This window comes from Sphaeramia orbicularis, chromosome 3 (assembly GCF_902148855.1).
Source record: "Sphaeramia orbicularis chromosome 3, fSphaOr1.1, whole genome shotgun sequence".
Lineage (NCBI taxonomy): Eukaryota > Metazoa > Chordata > Actinopteri > Kurtiformes > Apogonidae > Sphaeramia > Sphaeramia orbicularis.
This window is the reverse complement of record NC_043959.1, coordinates 60,960,711-60,985,918: the sequence shown is the minus strand read 5'-3', so window position 1 is coordinate 60,985,918 and position 25,208 is coordinate 60,960,711. Positions and strand designations below refer to the sequence as shown.

Genomic DNA, 25,208 nt, shown 5'->3' with positions numbered 1-25,208 from the left:
CTCATTTTCAGGGCACAGATTAGATGGCTGAATTTAGTTTTTTTGGTTTTTTTTTTTGCAAATTTGAACTAACTATTCTTTTTTATAGTAAGATAACATTTACTGCCACGCCAATTAAACACCTTTAAATGCAATGTGAATCATCACGTGGCCTATTTAGTCATTAAAACACTGGTGTTTCAAAAGAATGCCAAAAACATAAAAGAGCTAGTCTGTTGAACGACTCTTTTCAGTGAACGACTCCTGATTGAACGACTCCCTTCAAAGAGACAACAGTCCCATCACTACTGCTTTTCCAGACTCGATATGAGAGGATGCTAATGCTTTACTTAATGAGTATCCATTTTTGGTCAGATCATCAACCATTTGAAGATGTGTGTGTGTGTGTGTATATGCAGTGTACATATATAAAAAACAGCAAATCATGTCTAAAAATGCTCACTCTCACAAAACAGAACAGTCGCTGGGTTGATGACCTAAGTGTTTGTCATTTCCGTGCTCACTGGATAGTTACCTCCTTCCACACCGCCACCTACTTTTTCAGCCTGTAACACCCACTCGTTCTCAGGCACGGGCCGCGGTACCTGCTTGTGAACGCAACATCTGCGGGAATGGTGTGGACATATCCAGGTACAGCACGGATCTGGATACCCAGTCTGAAAACACCCAAACAGCCCTCAGTAGTTTACACTTCTTACTTCCACACTGGCTTCTATGCATTACTCCCTGAAACCACCCAAACAGAGGATCCTTGGCGAGCCCCTGTGACCCAGTGGTCATTTGGGGTTGGCTAAAAGATTCAGTCCAATTCTGACAGTTAACAGACACGATGTTCTACACATGAATAGACTGCACATAATTTAAAACAAGCAACAAGATTACACATTAGGCTGGTCCAACAATCCTGGTAAAAAATAAAGTTTCAGATCACCTCAGTTAGAACCCTGCATTAGGTTTATTCATTCAAAAGATGATTTAGGAAAAAATTTGGAAGAAAAAGGAGATGTTTTAGAGGTTGAACAAGTTGCTGGAAGTTTCCTGGAAATGGACTAATTGTTCATTTTCAGCAAAGACGAGCTGAGCTGTAAGAGAAGAGCAGGACTATCAGAACCAAGGTCTGAGGGATTCAGCTGGAAATATATGGATGAAGTAACTCCGCCCACATCTGTGGTACTGGAGTAAATATATGGATGAAGTAACTCCGCCCACATCTGTGGTACTGGAGTAAATATATGGATGAAGTAACTCCGCCCACATCTGTGGTACTGGAGTAAATATATGGATGAAGTAACTCCGCCCACATCTGTGGTACTGGAGTGTAGAACTGGTTGTGGTCCATTCTGTGACTCCAGTGTGACACCAGAGCAGAAGCAGCTGATGGTGGACACCATGATGTTAAATGCAGGTTCTCTGGGTTCCACTAAAGCGTTGGGATGTCCTTAATCCATCAGATTGTGTAGGGAAGCAGATCAGGGCTTTTGTCACCACCAGCACCATGCGTCTGTTTGAACCTTTGGATCTGCCACAACATTCTGAACAGTTCCTCCAGTAGACGGGGCTGATGATGCAGACTTTCAGAAGGAGGAGAAAACTGGGCATTCCACTAAAGTTGTCAATGATGTCACTGACAGAGGGGCGGAGCTTATTCCAGACTTCAGCTGTAGCCGAACAACAAATGCAGATCACAAACAGTACTGGCAACAAGTTGTCAAAGAACACAGGAACATTTTTGGTCATTTCAATAAACCAACAGTGGTTGTTGGACTTTCTAAGGAACATTTTTCTGCCAGTTGCAGTTTGATTTTGAGAATAAAATTACAAATTCTTCTAATCTGCCTTATTCATTTGGATAGTTCTGTTATAGTATATACAGACATCTGCACCTGTCTGTGACACCTCTAAATATGAATTAATTTGCATCAAATTTGGACTGAAGTAATTTGGCCAGATATGGAACCAAATGCAGGGTTTGAATCCAGAGAATCTGAAAAACATTTTTTTTTCACCACCCTATTACACATGACTTATTATTCATTGGAAGTGATGGTCACACCGCTGAATCATCGTTTGAGTGTATGGTACCAGATGGTACGGTGTTAAACCGCTATAAAGATAGTGGCTTCTTGTTTCTTGCTCGTCCACGGAGACGGCGCTTGCGATTTGTACCTAATAATAGTGGAAGAAAAGGCAAAACCGTACAATAGATACATCCGTCAAATGTTCCACAGTAGCTGAAGAGGCTGTACTGTAAATGGCTATTCTCACTGTGTTCTTTCATTCAACAATAAAAGGATATTGGCTATCGAGTCAAACCCTGAAATGGCTGGACCTAGTAGCACCTGACCTACATTAGCAGGAGACAACGGTTCTTAAAATAGATCTTGTTTTTCCTTTGAGTGAAGGGAACATGCACTCAGCTGTGAAAAGCTTTTGCGTTTTTTCATTTGACTGCAACACATTTCATTCTTAAAACAGCTAAAAATAACCCGGCGCTCATCATTGTGCCTGCAGACTCTCCCCTCCTCTCTGCTGTGCTATTTTAGTTGCCCCCAGGATCCCCTGTGTTCGTGTTTGTCATTTTCTCTCCACTTCCTCCCCCCACTCTCTTCTGTTTGGCTGTGCTGCAACCCTAGAGGATGCTTGGCACCTCAGCATCATCTGTACTCAGGAAGATCACACAAAGGAGAGATGGGTACAGCAAAGGGTGCAAAGACAAGGGCTGAATATTTGTCAAAATAGCATTATATAAAAAAAACAACAACTTTATTATCTCTGCAGGAATATTTGTATTAAAACATAGCAGCACTGTAGACATCATACGAGCAGCTAAAAATACATGCTCACATGTGCAGTGCTTCACGATAAAGCTGATAAGGAAACCAAGATCATCATGATCATTTAATCACATGCACCCCGCATAATAATAATAATAATAATAATAATAATAATCAAAAAAAATATGGTATCACCTCAAAGATTTTAGGCAATTTAACACGTCTGTAAAACAACATGCGTCAGATGGTCTGTCATTAGACGTCATCCTCATTTTACTGTTGCTTTATGCAAATGAGATGAACTGCAGTTGAGCTAATTTACATCTGCAGTCTAAGTAATACCTGCCACTTTGTTTTTGGGTTTTTTTGCCATCTTCACCTTTTTCCCAAACTTCAGAGAGCATTCAAAGTCCTTGTGAAACGCTAGCAGAGACAGGGCTGTTTGCTTTTGCATATCTGCCATGGACGTATTTAGAGAACTGGTCTTATGATTGCAAAGTGTTTTCTGTTCTTTTCACTGGTGTGTGTGGCATCGACATTTGTGGCTTGGGATATTTCTATGTCATGTGGACTGCTGTGCATGTGACATATATTTTCCTGCTTGGGTCAATGGGCCACCAGACCACACCCTAAGGCACTGATTTTAATCTCTGTTGTTTGGGTGTTCAGTTAAATACATTAAATACAGTACAAAACTAACGTTGTACACCGCTGATAATAAACAGAGTAATGGATAATATCACTACAGTCTCTTATTGTGGTCTATGAGACAGTGCTGTTTTAGGTACCAGATTCTTTCACTGTAGTACAATGAGTGAATGCTCAAAATGGATTCCATATCCAGCTCTAATACAGTGATGATATGTACATGTTTCCTTTAATAGCACTTATCCAAATAGGATGACCCTTCTCCTGAAAAGTCCTTTCTCTAACTGTGGAGCAGCAACTAATAACTATGGGATCAACCCCCTCCCCAAAAAAAGAGGATAGGAATACGCAAGTTTTCTGGTCACTCATAGTCATTTTAATTTATTATCAGTCCCTCCAGAAAATGCAGCCAAAAATCCTTAAATTATGCAATGGAATATGCAGGGTTTTGTGTGATTTTATGAAATGTGAAGTTGCAGGAATTTGCAAAAAATACGCAAAGTTGCAAAAATATGCAGGAACTGGAAAAACATGTTTCAATGAAAAAAAAACAAAAAACAAAAACTGATTCTTCTCCCACACCCTGTTCTAACTAGGTCACTACTAAATGAAAGATGTGTAATTCCATCCTTATGATAAGCAAACATACAAAAAGTAAGTATCCACTACGTCACAGAAAGGGCTGGTTCTGTTTAAGTTCTGTATTTTCTAAGTGTGGCTCAATATGGCTTTAACATTCCTGAGTCATAAGTGTCCAAAATAAAATAATTACTTCCTGCTTCACAAAAGTGCAGGTAGAACAGGCCATCTGTTTCAAGGCTATTAGAACCTTATAGAACATTATTATCGCTGCAGCAGAAACCATTTTCAAATGTTTCACGCTGGAAAAGTGGCTCCAGGGTCGATTTTCTCTTATGTTCCAACGTACAGTTGCATGGGGTGTAAAATAGTATGACCCGCTTTCCTGTAGGACAGCGGGGTACTGGTTTGCTCTGTGTTTTGCAGATATTTTTGTTGGCAAAGGAGCTGCATTTTTCATCATCTTGCAGGATTGTTTTCAAAGGTTCACAGTTAGTTTTTTAGTTCTGTGGACGTGTGAGCTGATGACGTTGTGCATTACATATTACATCACTACCCGTGTCAAGTTACAATCCAGTATTTTTTAAACTGTATAGGGAAAAATGCAGGGATTATGAAAGCATGTGAGCCCTGCATATTTTGCACGTTTTGTGCAGAAATATGCTACTATTGTAGTGAATATGCGCTCTTTTTGGAAAAAATGCGGACCCCTGCATAATGTGCGCTATTTGCTCGATTATGCATTGAATTATGTGATGGCATAATCATGTTTTTCTGGAGGGGACTGGATCAATAAGCAATAAATTCAGGTATTGTTCATTGTGAGATATAAGGTGGCTTCTTAAATGCAAGAGCCATTATATGTTTAACAGTGCAAATAGAGATGTCAATTGTGAGCTTTTGGTCTCAACATTAGATTCTCATATCAAGGAACAAAGATCAGAATTCAAATGTTCATGGACTGTAATATGCTCTGGGATCTTTTTTGCCCTTTCTCCCCACTTGTGCTTAGTGAGTGTCCCTGAAGGCTACCCTCTGGCTCCATCGATCAGACCCAAGAGGTCACTCTAATTCAGGGCTGTCAACTCATTTAGTTCGTTCCGATACAGCCTAATATGATCTACAGTGGGCCGGAACAGAAAAATACTACAAATAAAGGATAAGAGCTTTTAAGTGAAAAAAAGTAAAATTCTTAATGAAAATGTTTACATCTACGAATTGGGCTCGAAACACAACATGAACAAATACACTACAAACAAAAAGTTAGGAGTATTTCCTTTTTTTGGGTCATTGTTTTTGTCATTTTTGTCATTTGTACAATAAAACTATGGTTATTAAAAAAAATGTGTTTCAATTCACACATAAAAAAGTACAAAGCACAGTGCAAGAATCCCAACTGAAAAAAAAATTGCCCAAAAATTAAAATATCCTTTTTGTTTGCAGTGTATGAACAACCGGAAAATTCCCAACAAAAAATTAGTGCAATGTTAACAATATTATGCTTAGTTTATCATTTGTACATGTAAGTCGCAACTTAGAGTTCACAGTGGATCTACAAATACACAAAACATTTATAACAGGGAGAATATATTAAAATTCCACAAACTTCTCTTAAGACATTTCAGATATTCACATTTTTTGTAAAAGGCTTGTCTGTAAATGTAACTATTCTTGTGTAATGTAACTTTTTTTTTACAACTAACACAAAGAGAAAAAATTTGCAGTTTTCATGGTTATTATGATAGTATTTACTGGTCTGATCAGTTTTAGATTGAAATGACCTAAAATGATTTGAACATCTTTGATTGTTTAATATCTTCATTGTATTTTTGCATTTCACACATTCATCCCAGGGCCAGATGGGAACCCTTTGGTGGGCCAGTTTGGCCCCTGGGCCGCATGTTTGACACCTGTGTTCTAATTAGTGTAATAAGGTGCCAGACTGAAGCTGTTTGTCAGAATTTTACATCCCAAAGCTCTCACTAAAATTGCAAGACAAAAAAAAATAATCTATAAAACAATAAAACCAATCATATACTCTACAGTTAAAAACAAAATGAAAACATAGGACACAAGTGGTACAAGACCACTATGAATTCTGCTCTCTAAGCTGGGCCATGCAGGTTACACAGGGACATATTGTACACTTTTACTCCCCATCCTACTCCATCCATTATTTGTTATATTTAGCCAAGGTTTGATGAATAGTTCCTTTTGAAAGAAGGGAATTGCTAAAAATAGAGCCTGCTGCCGTTCGTGCCAGGCAGTTCCAGGGCATCCGTTCGCTCGACTGCCACTGATGACGGAGAGGACCTGTGCTTTCCCCTCTCTCTCTTTGTCCTCCTTATTCACCTCAGCTGTTCTCTGTGTACTTCGCTGCAGTATGTTCTCTACACTGACATTCACTTTTGAGTTTGGAAAGTCAGATGCACAAGAGTTGAGCAGCTGCAGTTATACCGCCATCACTCATTAAGTTACTGAGCGTGACGAACTCATTATCATTAGGTTTTCAGTGAGTTGTACATTATGTCTTTAGTTTTAATGATCTTGGGTATTGCTGCATTCATTAGTTGCAGTTTTTTCTGCGACCTCAGTCCCAATCCAGTAACTTTCAGGTGTAAAACCTAAGCTGCACCACAACTGAGCACTGAAGCCAAGCTGAAGGTGTCAACTTACAGTTCCTCCACTGGACATTTGAGCAGGGTTCTCACGAGGAACGGGGACATGTGTGAGTTTTGTAGGGCGTCCGGGACATCCTCCCCCAGGAAATTTTGAAATTTATAACTCTCTGAAACACTATTTCCTGCATTTTGAGGGGCACATTTGAAGAATGAAGCCAAGTTTTTGTCTTTGTTACAACAATGACTAAAAGCAAAAACTGTTTTTTTTTTTTTTTTTTTTTCAATTTGTGAATGGTAATTATTGATGGGAAATGATGAATGAAACGATTATGAAACAATGTGATATTACCCTTGCGTTTGGTGTTGCTCCCGCGCTTTGACTCAGACACGATCGTAGAAAAATATTCACTTGCACGAAATTCGGGATAATCGTAGCAACAGTCACACTACACGCATGCACAGGGTAAGTTTTAGATCTAATTTTCCACGGGTGATGGGTCCGTTTAAATCAGATAAATTGATTGAAGTCTCATTGTCAGCCATGAGCGTAAGGCAAGTGATGTTGGTGGGCGGGATCAGATGATACCAAGGCACACAAAGGGGTGTGGCTTCTATTGTTCTCATTCCTGTCTGCAGCGCTTTGCACCAAGACAAAGGAATATAGTTTTCAAATTCAAATCTTGTTATCATTACACTGGACATCACACACACACACACACACACACAAACACCGCTACGCTGGTTGAAAGACAGTGTCGCGGGTCAAATCTCAGCATCGGGGGCCCCCCCAGGGACAGCGTTGGGCACCCCAACGTTCATGACGCTAGTGAGAACCCTGTTGAGGGTGGTTCCAAAAGCGATTCAATCCCCATAGACCCCCCCCCCCCCCCCCCCATGTTAAAATATCTGTTCAACAGCATAAATAAATATGTTTACAGACTGGTACCAAAATAGTTTTACTCTGCGTAGCTGATTTCCCCATTATTTCCTTTTATACATGGTTTAGAAGTTACACAGTTGGAACTGTGACTTTTGCCTGCTCTTAGTTATAATCCCTGACCTCATAGAATAACTTGGCTGCACCAACTATGGTCAGGCTTGTTCTGCTGTAGCACATGGTGTTCTCACTCGCCTGCTATTAAACAAAGTTGGCATGACTGTTACCAAATACAACAGTACATGTTAATATTTAGCAAGTAGCTGAAATCACTAGGTGGCTCCTGTTCTCAGTAAGTCCGATGATGGCATTACTGGGGGTTTTAAGAGCCGGATGGGAGCACTCTGAACTCCTTAGTTGAAATTTAGGAACTACAACCTAACTTTTTAACATTACAGTATGTTATTGTGCTGGGTGGTTGTATTTTCAGTTCGCATTAGTTTGTAAATTTTACCCATTCACCCCTCACACTTCCACAGCTTTTGCCCAAATATAAACATTTCTGATTCTGACAAAATGCCAAACTCCAGACTTCAGAATGAGCACAGCAATGCTAACAGTTCTCAGATGAGCCTATATAATTACATTTTGGTGTCCACATACTTTTGACCACATACTGGGCTTAAGTGCTCAGTATTGACAAGTGCACTTTGGTTTATTCAATTCTACAGTGTATTTTGTTTTCCTATTGGATTTAGAAGATTATTTCATTCTGCTAACTCAGTCTCCATTTCTGCTTCTTCTTTAGTTGTGACCGGAGCTACAGATGGAATTGGAAAGGCCTACGCAGAGGAGGTACGATTCCCCCAACCTCCTCACGCTAAATAACATGGTGCTCGCTGAATGGAATACAGCTACATTTTCCTCAAATAAGCTTATTAATGCATAATATATTTTAGAAAATATACTATTTTCTTTGTTCAGACAAGGTATAGTTTTTAGATGTTTCCTGTTCGACAGTTTCCACTGTGACTGCAGTCTTCCTCAGAAGCGTCATCCAACATGCTGCCGACGTGTCATTTATCAGCTGGTTGGCTCGACGGACCAATCGGAGTCCGTCGAGCCGACCACGCCTCCTCCGCCTTGGGTGGTCTCTGGAGGAGGGAATCCCAGGTGTGCAGAGGGTGTACGCCCCCTCGTCCTGGTTGATGGTGTCCGCTCGCCCACTTCCTGACCTCTATCGCCTCCTTGATCCAACGTTTGAGTTTGTTTGTTTCAGATGTTCTGACTGTGCCCTTATCCCAGTCCATGATGAGGTTGTGTCTTCTGCAGTCTGAACAAAAGAAAATAGTATATTTACATAAACAGAAGACAAAATGAATGTCATTAGCCTTATATTTTAGAAAACATTAAATACAGGTCAAAATAATGACCTGTTTGGCTCTAATATGTTTGAAAATGTGAGCACATGACTCTTTTTGTGATGTTTTGTTTTTTTCTTTGCAGCTCGCACCGCAGAGGCTTTTCCATCGTACTCATCAGCCGCTCTCAGGAAAAGCTGGACTGAAGTGTCCAAGGCAATTGGTAAACCAAACAAACAAAGCCACATATTGCATAATAAACCAAATGTTGCCTGGAATGTAAAGGTAAATGGAAAGTGAATATTTTGCAGACTAGGTCTATATAAATCACTCTGAGATGATATTACCGCATTAATCCATCACCCTAGCTAATCCTACATGTAACTGTCGAGGGAAATCAGCAGCACTCTACCTGTGGTCCAGAAGCTCAAGTCTATACACTTCATGTGCAAAGTATGACAGGTGTTTGACAGATCCATGCAGTGATGCAGCCTCATTTATCACTGCCTGGGTGTGTTGCATTCATATTGCACAGCGCGGTAAGTCCAAGAGAAGTAAATGACTAATGACTAAACATTATTGCATTGAATGGCGTATTTTGCACAAGTGATCCTTTTATTGAATCGAAACGCTCCTGCAGTTAGCCAGGAGGCTGTAAAGCCTTTTGCCGGAGCTAAAAGTGAATCTGTCAATTAAAACAAACTTCCTCTTGGGAGGGGGGTACTCTCATTGATGAAGGATTATTAGAGTTTAATCATTTTCTCCACTTTGCTCTCCTTTCCAAGTTACAAGTGTGGTCATTCATATTTATGCTCAAGCACTGATGTCTGCTATCGTCATAACCAGTTTGTCAGATGCAAAATAAAAGCTTTCTGTGTTCTTTGGCCTCCAGAGAGCAAATGTGGAGTGGAGACTAAAACGATTGCGGCTGACTTTAGTGCCACTGATATCTACTCCAAGATTGAAGATGGTCTTTCAGGACTGGAGATTGGAGTTTTGGGTAAGATTTGCAGCAGGTGTTTAGGTTACAATCACCGTGTCTAATCTTTGTCATAAACTACTTTTCTGTATGATCATAAAGGTTTATTTGCTTCTTTGGACCTTTGCTGCCCTCCAAAGATTGGAAAGAGGAATAACACTTTTACATAATAACCCATCACACAGTACTCATCGTGGTGCTGTTATTCTTTTCTCCACAGTGAACAATGTTGGAATCTCCTATTCTTATCCTGAGTTCTTCCTCAACGTCCCTAATCTCGACACCGTAAGTACCAACTTATTATTGTTTAAATGTGTGACTGGCTGACGGTGGGTTCTCAACTTTCTTTTTTCCTCTGAGACCTACCTACATGTATTGAAGAAAAACTAAAGCCCCAGACCACAAACACATACATAAAGAATTAAGTAATTCCAAATCCTTATTGACAAAAATGAGCATTAATTATGTTTTTACCTTTTCTCTTTGGTTTGACATTTTGTGGATGTTTGAATTTATGGAATTAATCATATAATATTTGTTCAGATATGCATTTGAGTGTATGTCTGCAGGTTTAGATGAATAACTGTTTCTTTTCATTTGCGTCAATAGGTGTATTTAATATACACAAATAGTAATAAATGCAAGTACATGAAAAAATACTACATACCAATAGTGATGCTCCTTTTAAGGGCTGCACGAGCAATCGATCTTAATTGAAATTGGATTATCTGTTGTACATATCTTATATTAAATGGAAGTTGAATGTGACTTGACTAGTTCTAAACTGTTGGATGGACAGCATACATCATGAACCAAAATGGAGAAGAAGAAATGTAATGTTATTAGTTGTCTGTTTAATCTGTACATTACAAAGCTGTTTTGTTTGAAGAGTCTTTTTATTTTTGCAAGTCTAAGTAATATTCTGAGTAATATTCCTATATAATAGTAATATTCTTTTTCTTTTAGAGGTACTGAACAGTCAGGTTTGGTTCATGTGTGTGTGGTTTAGATGAACTCACACCTGTCTGTGCTGAACTCAGAGCAGAGGTCCGATTCCACCTAAAAGATCTAATTTTACAGCTTTAGACAGTAGTTGTGGTGAAGAGCATAGAGCAGAAAAACCAGAATATGAACCTGGGGGTTTTTGTGCTCCAGACATGCTAGCCTAACAGTGCAGGTGTTAAGGAAGAGCTGTGCACATGCAAAAGCATGAGCTGTTCTTAGAATGAGCTGATGGACTGACTGACATGTTCTGCCCAGTAACCACCATTAACCAATAATAAGCAGACCACCGATGAGGTCACTGAATAATGGGCGTGTCCAACAGTCACTAAAGACTAGAAAAAATAATAAAGGAAACTCTTTTTTGGGCTTTTTTCTTTTTCTCTCTGTGATGAAAATGTGTGTTTGATGCTAGATTCTTTCTGTAACTTTTTAAAACAATAAATTAAGCTATTGTTTTAACTTTGTAAAACCTCAAACCTTCTTTTTGGTGAGTTCTTCTTTCTCCTGGTTTGGTCCGTCCATCCCAAACAGAACTGGTGAGTTAATTTAAATTACGTGACCCCCCCCCCCCCCCCCCCCCCCTCTGGTAAGCAGTCTAAATGGCCTAGTCTAGAGACACCGTTGGTCTAAACATCTCTAGAACACGCAGCCTTTTGTCCAGATAACCAGAGATTTTTGGTACCGAGGTGGTTTAAAAGTTAAGGAAACTGGGGCAGTAGTTCATTAACCCAAATAAATTGTGGTTTTTGAGATTTACTGCTTGCTGCGTGTTTACAATTTAATTAGGATGATCTTTAAAAAAAGGGTAATTGTCAAATCAAATTTCATCTCTCTCATGTCTCCGGGCCACCATAGGCTCCTCCTCCTAACTGTGAGAGCGGTCTCCACAGTCTTTGGTCTCCACACACCAGTAGAAAAAATGGAGTTTGCTGAGGAGAGTGAGAAGTTCGTGGCTAGAAATAACAAGAGCAGGTCGGTTGTGTGGAACTGGGGAGATAAAGCTGGAGTGCTTCCGCCACCCTCTTTTCTCCTCACAATGTTGCTGCCTAGTGGCCACAGCTGGGCTGTAGAGGCCTTCTGGGTCCACAGGCATGTTAAGGATTTGGGTCTTCTGTTTCTGAGAAAGGCTGGACAACTCGGATAGAGGATTTGGCTTTCAGGAGCCCTTTGCCTTGGTGGTCTCAGTGGGGACTTCAGGCCACAGGATGCCCAGCTTTGCAGCTTCCCTCTTACAGACTTTGTGCAGGTATGTGCTGGCAGTCGGGTTTGGAGACCCGCCATCACTCCATCACCAGCTTTGCAGTCGGCTGTAGGATAACTGGTTTGACATCATCATAGTCTCTGTTGGAGGAAAAGACGAATGGATTCAACCTAACAATTAGTTATTTCCTGCAGTGTCATCAAGCTCTACTGACGTTGTGCACATTGTGCACCAGTGGCAGGTTAGCTTGGCACACTAGTCTGCGTTAACGACTCTTGTCCACTGAGACCACTTGTGATCACTGAGGCATGCTCAGTGGTCACAATTAACTGGGGATGTGAGCACACCCTGTAGCTGTAGCAGCTACTGTTTGGACATAGACCAGCCACTTAGCCCAGAGGGCTGTGCAGCAGTAGGTAGCATTTGGTGACCGAGTGGTTAGCTCACTCTGAGATCTGCATTAAATGGATGATTGACAGCTGTAATGACCAATCATGTCATCTGCCAGTACTGTTGTAGTAGCAAATAATGAAGCCAAGCTAATGATCGAGTTGTTACAAAAGTGGTATTTTTACACACAGTAAAACCTCCAGTTTAGGAGAAAAACGGATGAGCACCTGGTTGTGACTCCAATAAGGGACAATTTTGTAATGACTGCTGAGGTTAGTATTTATTTAGTATTTAGTATACGTAACATTACATGTTGCATTGGTGGTTGCGTTATTTCATGGTGACGTTCTAGTGTTTGCTAAGTAGTCATAGCAACAAGACTCAACAAGCTGATTGTCAAAATTGAATTTCTGACACTGGCAATTTTGTCCCATGCTGTCTTTGGTTGTGAGACTGTTAAGTCATCTGTGAATCTCCTTGACTCCTACTACTGCATTTTGTCATCTTAGATCACAGGTGTCAAACATGCGGCCCGGGGGCCAACGCTGGCCCGCCAAAGGGTCCAGTCCGGCCCTGGATGAATTTGTGAAATGCAAAAATTACACTGAAGATATGAACAATCAAGGATGTTCAATTTAAAGTGGGTCAGACCAATACTATCGAAATACTATCATAATAACCTATAAATAATGGAAAAAAGCTATTTTTTTCTTTTTTTTTTTTTTTAGTGTCAAAAAAGTAAAATTACACAAAAATGTTTACATTTACAGACTGACTTTTCACAAAAAAATATGAACAACCTGAAATGTCTTAAGAGAAGTATGTAGTGTTTGAACAATATTCTGCCTATTATCAAATGTTTTGTGTATTTGTAGATCCACTGTGATCTGTAAGTTGGGATGCACATGTTTAAATCATAAACTGAGGTGTAATATTGTTAAAATTACACTTATTTTTCTGAAGAATTTTCAGGTTGTTCATATTTGTTCATGCTACATTCAAGTACATTTCATAGATGGAAACATTTTAATTACGAAATTTTACTTTTTTCACCCAAAAACATAGAGAAAACTTTGGAGATGATATTATTTCTAAGTTCTTATCCTGTTATGTACATTATTTTACTGGTCCGGCCCACTTTAGATCATATCAGTCTGTACGTGGAACTGAACTAAAATGAGTTTGACAGCCCAGTCTTAGATCTTTAACAATCCAAAATTGCACCGTGTGTACCTGACTTGTATTCTGTAGATAATGATGCACAGAATCCATTCCACCAGCTTTAAAGTATTCTAGAGCCAACCTGTTTCCAAGTCAGACCACCACACAACAGCAGATCATCATTCCTAGTCTAACAAACCCACACAGTGTGGTAGAGATCCAAAGACACTATCAACATGCCCGAGAGGTAGGCAGATGTGTCATTATCGTACGGCATCTACACCTCTGCCTGGCTATTGTTAATACAGGCATAAACCTCACCATAATGTACATTTGTCTGCGTTAACACTGGGTTTAACAGCTAGAAGCCAAACAGGCGGGTTGTTAACGGCTACATTTCAAGGAACGGTATCAGAATAGTAAATTGAGTCTTGAAAGAACATAAAATTACCTGGTAATCGTGTGTGGACAAATCTGTTAAAGCTGTCACAATTATAATAATAGCTATTATAATTGTGTTTGTATTGGGTAACTGCACTTAGCAAAATTTACATTATTTTGAATATGGACTTCATTCATATGTATAAAAACTAGTGGATAAACAAAATGATGGGTTGTATTTCCATCCATATTTATTATTATATTCTCTAGATTTTCAATTGCAGTCATTTCTTTGTATATAGAAGTAAAATGCTTTACGTAGTCAAGTCATGACAAAGTTGTGGATTTTTTTCTTTACAAAACTTAAAGATGAAATAAGTATCCATTTTTATTTGTATGTTCCAGTGTTCAGATACACAAAATGTCTCTTTTTTTTTTTTCTTTCATTTGGTGTGTATAAATAGACTATTGTTAGGCTTATAGGAACAAAAAAAGACTACTATCTTATTTATTACAAATATTAAATAACTAAAACTTTATCATGGCAGCACTGATCACAGCAGCAATTAAAAGTGTAAACAATGTAATTACCAGTAGATCATAAAATGTTTTCCAAATATTAATACAAGCTGTTCTGATCCTGTACATCTATTGGCCTTTATTATTTATCACATTCTAACCTCAGGACTATGTTTTTAAATTTTATCATCACCTGATTTTTTATGCTGACCTTTAAATGACAGTTAATTTATTTCACTGAAATGTTTTGCTTTGTAACATTCAGACCTTCAGACCTTTCTGTGGAATAAATTCCATCACATGACTTTTGTATCAGTTAGATTATGTTAATTCTCAGGTGAGTTTTTTTTCCCCAAAAAAATTCCCTTAAAATAAAAAAAAATCCAAAAAATTTAAAGTGGATATTTTTACCCCCCAGAGGATTTGCATCTTTTACCTCTGATGAGTTTGTGTCACTAATCCCTATTTATTTTATTTTAATTATTTAAAAATTAACATGCTTGGGAGAATGAATAAAGAGTTCTGTCCAATTCTAATTTATTTGCATGTGGAACTTCTTTTCCACTTTTAACATGTTCGTATTAATATGCTCAGCGTGGATTATTCTTCGGTTCTTGCTGAGATTCTTTGACTGCTTTATCTTCAGATCCGTTTTCTGTCTTTTCAAATAAGGTAGAAAAGGGACTCTTCAAAAGGGCAGGCAAATATTAAACCTGACCGGAGTTTGCTCAAGTTGAACAGAAAACTCATTTCAGAACATTTCAGAAAACTCTCTTTTCCATCTAGTGCTTTAATTTTGGAAAATAACAACCAGGGACAAACCAAATAGCCGATGCCGATACCAGTGTTATTTACTGTGGCTATTTTGCTTTTGTTTATTTATTACACATTTTGTGCCATAAAGATCCCCAATATAATGTGTTTTTTTTTCTTTTATTGTAAACATTAAACACCTTATTTGCTGATGCAAGTGTTTAGCTAGTCTGTGCATCACAAATAAGACCTCTAATACTTACAGTAACAGTTAAATTGATATCACTAATCACTGATATTTACTTGAAATTTTCCTGTTAGTAATGCATCACTTCTTCATGTTTCAGTTCATTGATACTATGGTCAATGTCAACATAACATCAGTGTGCCAGGTAAGTGATGAACGCTATTGATGTAATAAACTGTTTTTGACACTCATCATGACAAAATGAAAAACCTCTAAAGTCTGTCTTGTATAGTTTTGGTAAAAACAGACCCAGTTTGTCTTACATCCACAAAACAATTGGATTAAATGGTAAATTGTCTATAACACTGAAATAATAAAAATGTTTTTGTCCACATGGCTCAGCTTTAATTGGATATTGTAAAAGTCATCATCTTAAATTAAGTAAATAAATAAATAAAATGTAGTAGTAACAGCATAGTAACTACATCATTAAACCAGACACTACAGTTGTATTTTTGTCTTGTGTATATATATATATATATATATATATCTATGTGGTGTGTGTGTGTGTGTTTGTAAGAGAGAGCGATTTTCTCTTTTGAGTCCTATTTCTAATGTCTACTCTCATGAGTGTTTCCTGTGGCCTGTGATGTAATCCGGTGTATTCTGGAGCCCCCACCTCATGTAACCTGTAATTACGGCTCCATTGCCGTCACCTGAACTCAGTGTTTGTGTCACTACCGTCTGGGTGCTTCAGACTAATTAATTTCATCCAAGTGGATTCAAATGCTTTAACAGGTTGAGGATAGCATCGGGTAGTTCCACCCCACAGACCAATAAAGACACACACAAGCAGTGACATAACCACGCTAAGATACTCCCGGCCGTGCTCTCCATGTGTAGCAGTTCCCACAGCAGCAAGCTAAAGTTCCTCCCACTCTCTTAACACTTAATTTATGTCACTCAGTATTTCTTTAAACCGCTCCCTCCGCTATCATTATCATCTCCTTTTTCGGCTTTGTCTTCCTCACTCTAACGCCTCTCCACACACTACCCACTCACCCACGTCTACCGATGCACTCCCAAACATTTGTTCACACATTAGTAGTAATTTTTTCCCTGTCCTCTAATGTTCTCAGACAGTTGTTACACTTGCTGTCTATTCTCTTTCCTTCCTGTCGGTTTTCCAGATGACTCGGCTTGTTCTGCCTCGAATGGTGGAGAGGTGAGTTTGTTTGATTTGGACTATTGGGTATGTCATTAAACTGCTGCATTACATGTTAATATTCATTGAGCTGAATTGTGATGATGATTATTTATATATATGTGTGTATATATATATATATATATATATATATATATATATATATATATATATAGATATATATATATATAATATGAAACATCAGCATTGTATTACAGTCAGTGACAAAAGCAATTTAATTTTTTAAGTAATTAAAAATTTAATTACATTTTGTCCCATTGAATTCTGCTGTCATTTCTATATACATACCTGATCAAAATCTTAAGACCAGTTTAAAAAGTTGCAAGAATTACATTTTGCATGGGTTTGATCTTAAGAAGGTTCTAAGTAGAATGCAAAAAGAAGAAATGCAAAAGAAGAAATGGGAGTGAGACAAAAACAAATTGAGGTAAACAATTGATTGAAAACAACAATTAAACAGAAATAGGCTATTCAAACTGGAGACATAGGCTCATGGGTCTGTGGGCCCACCACTTGCAGGGGGAAGTAGAAGGGTCCGGTGCATTGTGAATCGGACAGCAGACCAAGTCAGGGGCCTTGGCGGTCCAATCCTCAGTTACAGAAAGTGGCTTCTGGGACATGGAACGTCACCTCTCTGGTGGGGAAGGAGCAGGAGCTTGTGGAGAGGTTCTGTGTTCCAGCTAGATATAGTCCGGCCTCACCTCGACACACAGCGTTAGCTGTGGAACCCAAGTCCTTGAGAGGGGTTGGGCTCTCTGTTTTGCTGGATTGCCCCAGGGGAGAGGCAGAGGGCAGGGGTCGGCTTTTTGATGGCCCTGCACCTTTGGGTCGGGGAATGGGATCTGACTACCCCCCTGTTTGGAGTCCTTGGGACAGGTGCTGTGAAAGTGTCCTGAAAGGCGACTTCATTGGCCTACTTGGGGACTTCAACACCCATATGGGCAACGACAGCATGACCTGAAGGGGGGGGGGGGCGACGACAGCCTGCCAGATCTGAACCCGAGTGGTGTTAAGTTATTAGACTTCTGTACGAGTCTCAGTTCGAACATAAGGATGTCCATCGGTGCACTTGGCACCAGGACATCCTAGGTCACCGGTCAGTGATCGGCTTTGTAGTCGTATCATCACACCTGCGTATGTTGTGGACACTCACGTAAAGAGAGGTGCAGAGCTTCATCTGACCACTACCTGGTTGTGAGGTGGATCAGGTGGCAGGGGAAGACGCCACGCAGACCCGGTAGACCCAAACAAGTAGTGTGTGTCCGCTGGGAACGCCTGGTGGAAGAACCTGTCAGGTTGATCTTCAACTCACACCTCCGCAGAGCTTCAACAGCATCCTGAGGGTGGAGGGGAACATTAAGGTGACAACTTGTCTACATGGTGTGTGGTGGGGACGGGGAGCCACTGACATCAGCTGAGGATATAATTGGGCGGAGGAAGGAATAATTTGAGGACCTCTCAATCCCACCACTGAGCCGAGAGACCAGGAAACTGGTGGACCAATCTCTGGGGCAGAGTCGCTGAGGTAGTGAAACTAACTTCATGGTGGCAGAGCCCTGGGCTTGATGAGATCCACCTGGGTGTCTGAAGGCACTAGATTTTGTTGGGCTCTCTTGGCTGACACGCCTCTGCAATATTGCACGAAAATCGGGGGCCGGTGCCTTTGGAGTGGCAAACCTGGGTGGTGGTCCCCATCGTTAGATTTATTTGCCAATTTGGAAGAAATCAGACACTTGTCGAGGGGCTCGCAACAACAGTTCTTAAATACAGGACCCTTTTTTGAATATGTTGGGAAGCTGGACTTCCCTGTAAACTCCAATTGATTGATTGATTTTTTTTACTTTTAATTTTTTCTTCCAGTCTTGTGTTAACAACCCAATACCGCTTCACTAGCAGCTTGTAATACATATATCATGTTTTATGTTGTTTTATGTTTTTTTTTAAATTTTTGTATATGTTTTTCTGTGTTATTTTATTTTAATAGCTTTACGGTGTTATTGATCCTTGAACATTCTTGTCGTAAGCTCTTGTCTGTGATTTTGTGTTCTTTCTTAAATTATGTGTGAAAAGTTTAATAAAGAAATTGAAGGAAAAAAAGAAGGGGGACCACAGGGTGTGTTCCAACTACTGGGGGATCACACTCCTCTTCCTCCCCGGTAAGGTCTACACCAGGGTACTGGACGGTCAATAGTTGAACCTCAGATTGAGGAGGAGCACAAGGTTATTATCGTTAACGAAAACTAAGGAAATGACGAAAACTAGAATTGAAAAACATTTTCGTTAACTGAAATAAATAAAAGCTATAATTAAAAGAAAAAAACATAACTGAAACTGTATTGTGTGTTTACAAAGCTAACTAAAACGTATAAAAATTATGGATAAAATTCCCTTCGTTTTCATCTTTGTTAATGTCGGATTGATACGAAATCGATTTATTTCCCTCAAGCAATTTTATCTAGCGGCACCATATGATAATTAAGGGTCCATCACTTGTGTTCACTTGTGGTTTCCAGTCGTCTTCTGGTCCCCACTCTACCTGGAAACATGGAGACTAAAGCAGCAGAGTCCTGTCTGGGATTGATTTGAATAGGAGCACAGAGAAGAAGAGAAAAGAGACCACTGATCTACAACTAAACTACAACTAAACTACAACTAAAACTAAGCATTTAGAAAAAAAATGAAAACTAATAACAACTATCAAACCTGCTCTAAAAAACAAATTAAAACGAACTGAATTAGAGAAAAAAAGTCCAAACTAAATAAAACTAAACTAGAATGAAAAATCCAAACTATTAGAACCTTGAGGAGGCAATGTGGTTTTCATCCCAGACGTGGAACTGTGGACCAGCTCTCTTTTCAACATTGCCAAACTTGTAATTTCTACCTTTATTACTTTTTCACCAATTTCTCAAAAAAATAAGTTGAAACAGTTTGAGGTAATGGCTGTTTTGGTGGTCTTATGTTTCATGTGAAATGAGAGGCAGTCTACTGAGCTGTTTAATACAAAACTAGATATTACTTTACTGCCTTTATGACAAGCTGGGACTATTTTGACTCATAAAACCCTCTGTTTTTCCAACGCTACGTTTTCATTCTACCAGGAGGTCATATGCCACATAATGTTATATACATGTGGAACAAACACAGCCAAAATAGACTCATTCCAACCAAAGAGGAGCAAGTCAACATATTGTTATTGGGTGCTAATACTTTCCTGTTGATCGGATTATCAGACATGTACACCACTCCTCACACCAAATAATCAGTCTTTTCTGATTGAAGCAGATATCTGCAGCATTTTTGTGTTGATTGAGCTGTTAATGGCATTAATAGCGTCCACGTAATCACAGCTCACATGTAGATTTTGTCTTGAGCTATTGCCAAGCCACAAATAATATTTGATGTAAACACCACCAGCTGGACTTGTGGTGTAAACACTTTGATGTATCTTTGATGTTATCAATATCTACCAGCTCCACTTTGATGTACACCAAGAGCAGTTTACACTCAGCTTGCCAACATGCTATCATGGGTTTTTTGTTTTTAGTTTTAATCATGTGAGGTTGATTTGTAGGTGAAGTGCCATGTCTTCCCACATTTCTCCTGTGTTTCTTTTGAGTAAAAAGCAAAAAACTCAAATCCATTCACGTTCTCCGTGTTTTCAGGAAGAAGGGGGCCATCCTCAACATTTCATCTGCCAGTGGGATGTATCCTGTTCCTCTCCTTACCGTCTACTCTGCTTCCAAGGTACGTGTGATGTCTAGTCTTCAACGCTTTCTCTTAGATCACAGGTGTCAAACATGTGGCCCGTGGGCCAAAACCAGCCCACCAAAGGGTCTAATCTGGCCCATGGGATGAATTTGTGAAATGTGAAATTTGCACTTAAGATATTATCAGTCATTTTAGTTCAGGAGCCAAATTCAACCTAATTCAATCTCAAACGAGTCAGATCAGTAAAATACTATCATAGTATCCTATAAATAATGACAGATCCAAATTGTTGCTGTTTTTTTAGTGCAAAAAAAAAAAGCATTAAATTACATGAAAATGTTTATGTTTACAAACTATCCTTTGACAAACAATGTGAGTAACCTGAACAAAAAGAACCTGAAAAAGCAATTTTTCATAATATTCTGTCTGTTACTAAATGTTTTGTGTGTTTGTAGATCCACTGTGATCTGTGCGTTATAATGCACATGTGTAAATGATAAACTGAGGCAGAATAGTGTTAAAATTGCACTTCTATTTCTTAATAAATTTTAGTTTGTTCACAGTTGTTCATGTTCACATTTTTGAAAGGATACTTTGAAGATATAAACATTTTTATCCCCGCCAGGAGGTATTGTGAGTGCTTTGCTTTGTGTGTTTGTGTGCGTGTGTTTGTTTGTTTGTTTGTTAGCAAGATAACTCAAAAAGTTATGGACGGATTTTCATGAAATTTTCAGGAAATGTTGATACTGGCACAAGGAAGAAATGATTAAATTTTGGTGGTGATCAGGGTTGGGGGGGCATGGGGGCCCACGGCTCTGCCTTGGCGAAGGTCTGCGCTCTCCTAGTTTGGAGTTAATATATTATTATGTTAATATTTTACTGGTCAGGTCCACTTCAGATCATAGTGTGCTAAATATGAACCCTGAACTAAAATGAGTTTGACAGCCCTGTCCTAGATCATCACAGCAGTACAACATCAGATTGTTTACATTATACCTTACTCTAGAGCCCTCTGTCAAAGAGAAATCCATTTTATGAAGCTTATAAATTATTTTGTATAAGCCAGAAGCTACCTTCAGTCTGATGTTATCTGCTGCTGCTGAAGGTAGAGTTTTGTCCAACAGTTGTTTTGAGGTGTGAAAGAGTGGTATTTTTTTTGAATTTGCTGTTTTAATTGTTGAATATAAATCAATTGATGACTAACACGGTTCCCAAAGTAGTGTGCCAATTAAAAATGTTTATAGGCACATGTGGCATTGTAATGTTTTATAAGCCTCTCACAATTGTTAGCTTGAAAAGGGCCTGCTGTTCCCAGTTTCAGATGATTCATGTGCTGATGTCTTATTCATGTTTGTTTTGTCCTACTCACTGCAGAGCTGTTTAAAGGGCAGCTAAAGTCTGTGTAAGCTAAGAACTGGAACCCCACACAGCACCTTCTTATTGGAATGAATGTTACTGACTAGGCTTTATCTCATGCAGGCATTTGTGGATTTCTTCTCCAGAGGACTTCAAGCAGAATACAAGAGCAAAGGAATCATCATTCAGGTAACTTCACAACACAAACTCTGCTCTTACACGTAAACACTGTCAAGGTTAAGAAAATTATTGGGTGCTTTTTCAGTTCACCAATTTTTGAAGTTTGAAGCATTTGACTCATGTGTAACCACCAATATTTTCTCCTTCAGAGCGTTCTGCCTTTTTTTTGTCGCAACTAAGCTGAGTAAAATCAGACGGGCCACACTGGACAAGCCGAGCCCCGAGTGCTACGTCGCAGCTGAACTGAACACAGTTGGACTGCAGAGTCAGACTAATGGCTACCTGCCTCACGCCATCATGGTAAGTCTGGATAAAGTAACAATAGAAGCAATCGGGGTCAACAGACCCATGAAAAAATATATGACAACAATACCTTTTTCCATATTCCTCAGTATCGGTATTTGCAAGGATAAATATGTTAAGGTTGCCAGATGGGAACTGTGATAATTACAGAACTCTTAATAATAATAACAATAATAATAATAATAACAACTTCCAAATTCAAGCAACCAGTAATGTAAATCAGTTAGCGATGAAATGACATGAAAATTTCATATCAGGGTTATTGTGACCAAAATTATCCCGGTTATCATTGTTATCGCAGTATTGTTGAAATTAGGTTCAAAATGTTCAAAAAGTACTGATATAAACACTGAAATAATTTAACCAAGTTGTATTTTGAAAAAAAAAAAAACAAAAACAAATAAAATAATTGTCACGATACACTTTCTGTTGCAGAAACATTCAAATATTAACCCTTAGTGGTCTGAGCCTATTTTGTCTGTTTTTCAGTCCTTTTGGTTTGGCCTTTATATACTATAGAAACAAATGTTTACTATACCCATGTTTGGGATCTGTTTTTTCAGCACAACTTCATCTATATCATCTATTATTTTTTCACTTTAACCTACTACAAAAACACAAAAGGACAAAAAACAAAAAATATATAAAATCCGATTTGGAAAAATGTATAGAATTTCTTGCATAAATAACACACAGATGCTTAACGAACCTTTTCAAAGACTTTAAAAGTGAATATTGGTTCCAAATATTAATTATATAAAATTAAAATTGTAATAAATTAAAATTATACTCAAATATCTGACATAAAAGCAGATCTGTACATAGGTGTTTTTTCCCCTAAAAGTGCGGTAATCAAACATGGTTATCATGAGATTTAGAATTTAAACGGTAACACTAACCGTCTGCAATTTTACCGCGGTTTATCATTATACCGGTAATCGTTACATCACTAAAGTCAGTTTTTGTGTCTGGATTTGAAACGTGTTTTCGTTGCCTTCACCTGTTATTGTGCTGGATAGCATTCTGAGATTTACTCACTAAATGGAAAATCGGGCTCTGTGTGATGCTTCGTGGATGTTGCATTTATTTCTCCGAGCATAGATTTCTCCAAGAGTGGAAGTGTGTATCTTCACAGGCTTATGGTGTGATTCAGATGATTCACAGGTCAACTACTTGAATGCACAAGTCTTGATAGATGTCATTGTACTCTACCCTCAATTTCCTATAGTGCTACATTGCACGTACTATTTTTCCTTGGTTAGTATGAGCGGTCAGAGAAATATGAACCTGGCTGATTTTAAAGGGTGCTTTCAAAAGTTGGATTACAACTTTTTACCTTAAAAACACATGCATCTTTTTAAATACTAGAGTCTGTAGTCACTTTTCCATTGACCCTCAAATTGTGTAAATATAACTTGCACATAAAAATTTGCCTAATGGATAAACAACAATTTTGCCAAAACTCATTTTTCAATGAAAAGTTTTTGCGATTGCAAGAGGTGGTTTTTGGGCGTAGCAAAATTGGTATATCGCACAAAACTACAATGGAAAGACCTTTTTGTGCAACTAGAGTCACGTGAACAAAAAACCCTGGATGTTGATGGATGTTACCACAAGCGAAGAGTTTTAAAACAAACGTGGAGCGGTATGTGTGGACACATGAGGAAAACAAATCATTTTTGAATTTACTATGGGATAGAGTACTGTAGAGTATAAAGTACTGTATATCTGTAAATCAACGTGATATTTACCTCCACCAAGGAGGTAATGTTTTTGTCAGCATTGGTTTGTCTGTCTGTCTGTCTGTCTGTGTGCAAGATAACTCAATAAGTTATGGACAGATTTGGATGAAAATTTCAGGAAATGTTGACACTGGCACAAGGAAGAAATAATAAAATTTTGGTGGTGATTGGGGGGGGGGGGGGGGACGGACTGATATGCCTTGGCGGAGGTCTGCGCTCTATGAGTGCTTTTCTACAAAAGAGAGCACAGACCTCCACCAAAGTTATGTTTGTCACCATGTTTATGGAATGACTTCTCGTGTCATCTCGCAATAATAAATAAACAAATCAAAGCATTTGTGATTTAATGGGAAAAACTGACATTACGTACAAATGTATTTTCGACATTTAGTAAATATCGGTAAAGTTTTGCACATATGTCCGTTGGAAAAGCAACTTCTGTGACTCACCATAGTATCCAAACATAAAAAAAAAAACAAAACATAAATTCTTCTTTCGTTCATTACAAGTGATGGGTAAACTAGCCACATGGTTCGATTAAACTATGACTGTTTATAACTAAAAACATTCTACACCCTTGATTGGTGACTGAGGAGATATCCAACTCTCGGTTCTTTTTGAGAACTGGTTCCCAGTAGCTCGATTCCTTGGAATTGTTTGCCTTCCTGCTTAACAATTCTGCTTATCGATTCCGCCTTCGTTGCAGATGCATGATGACGTCATGCGTACGTAGCCAACATGGTGTTGAGGCAGAAACAGTCTAAACAGACCACACCAGGTCTAAACAGACCACACCAGGTCTAAACAGACCACACCAGGTCTAAACAGACCACACAGGTCTACACAGACCACACCAGGTCCAAACAGACCACACCAGGTCCAAACAGACCACACCAGGTCTAAAACAGACCACAACCAGGTCCAAACAGACCACACCAGGTCTAAACAGACCACACCAGGTCTAAACAGACCACACCAGGTCTAAACATACCACACCAGGTCTAAACAGACCACACCAGGTCCAAACAGACCACACCAGGTCTAAACAGACCACACCAGGTCCAAACAGACCACACCAGGTCCAAACAGACCACACCAGGTCCAAACAGACCACACCAGGTCCAGTTGAACTCTGTCAAAGCTTCCATTTCTTCTAAAGGGTGGAATCCCTCCAGTCTTCAAACATTTGTCCACATGTGATTCATTTACAGGAATGTCATGTATTTGATTCTCTACTTAGCGGTGCTTGTGAATG

The 25,208-nt window shown here is 38.9% G+C and overlaps 1 pseudogene; it reads left to right on the top strand.

The window, feature by feature from the left end:
• Window positions 1–25,208, top strand: part of LOC115417207 (very-long-chain 3-oxoacyl-CoA reductase-B-like) — a 158,651-nt pseudogene that overhangs the window by 127,047 nt on the left and 6,396 nt on the right.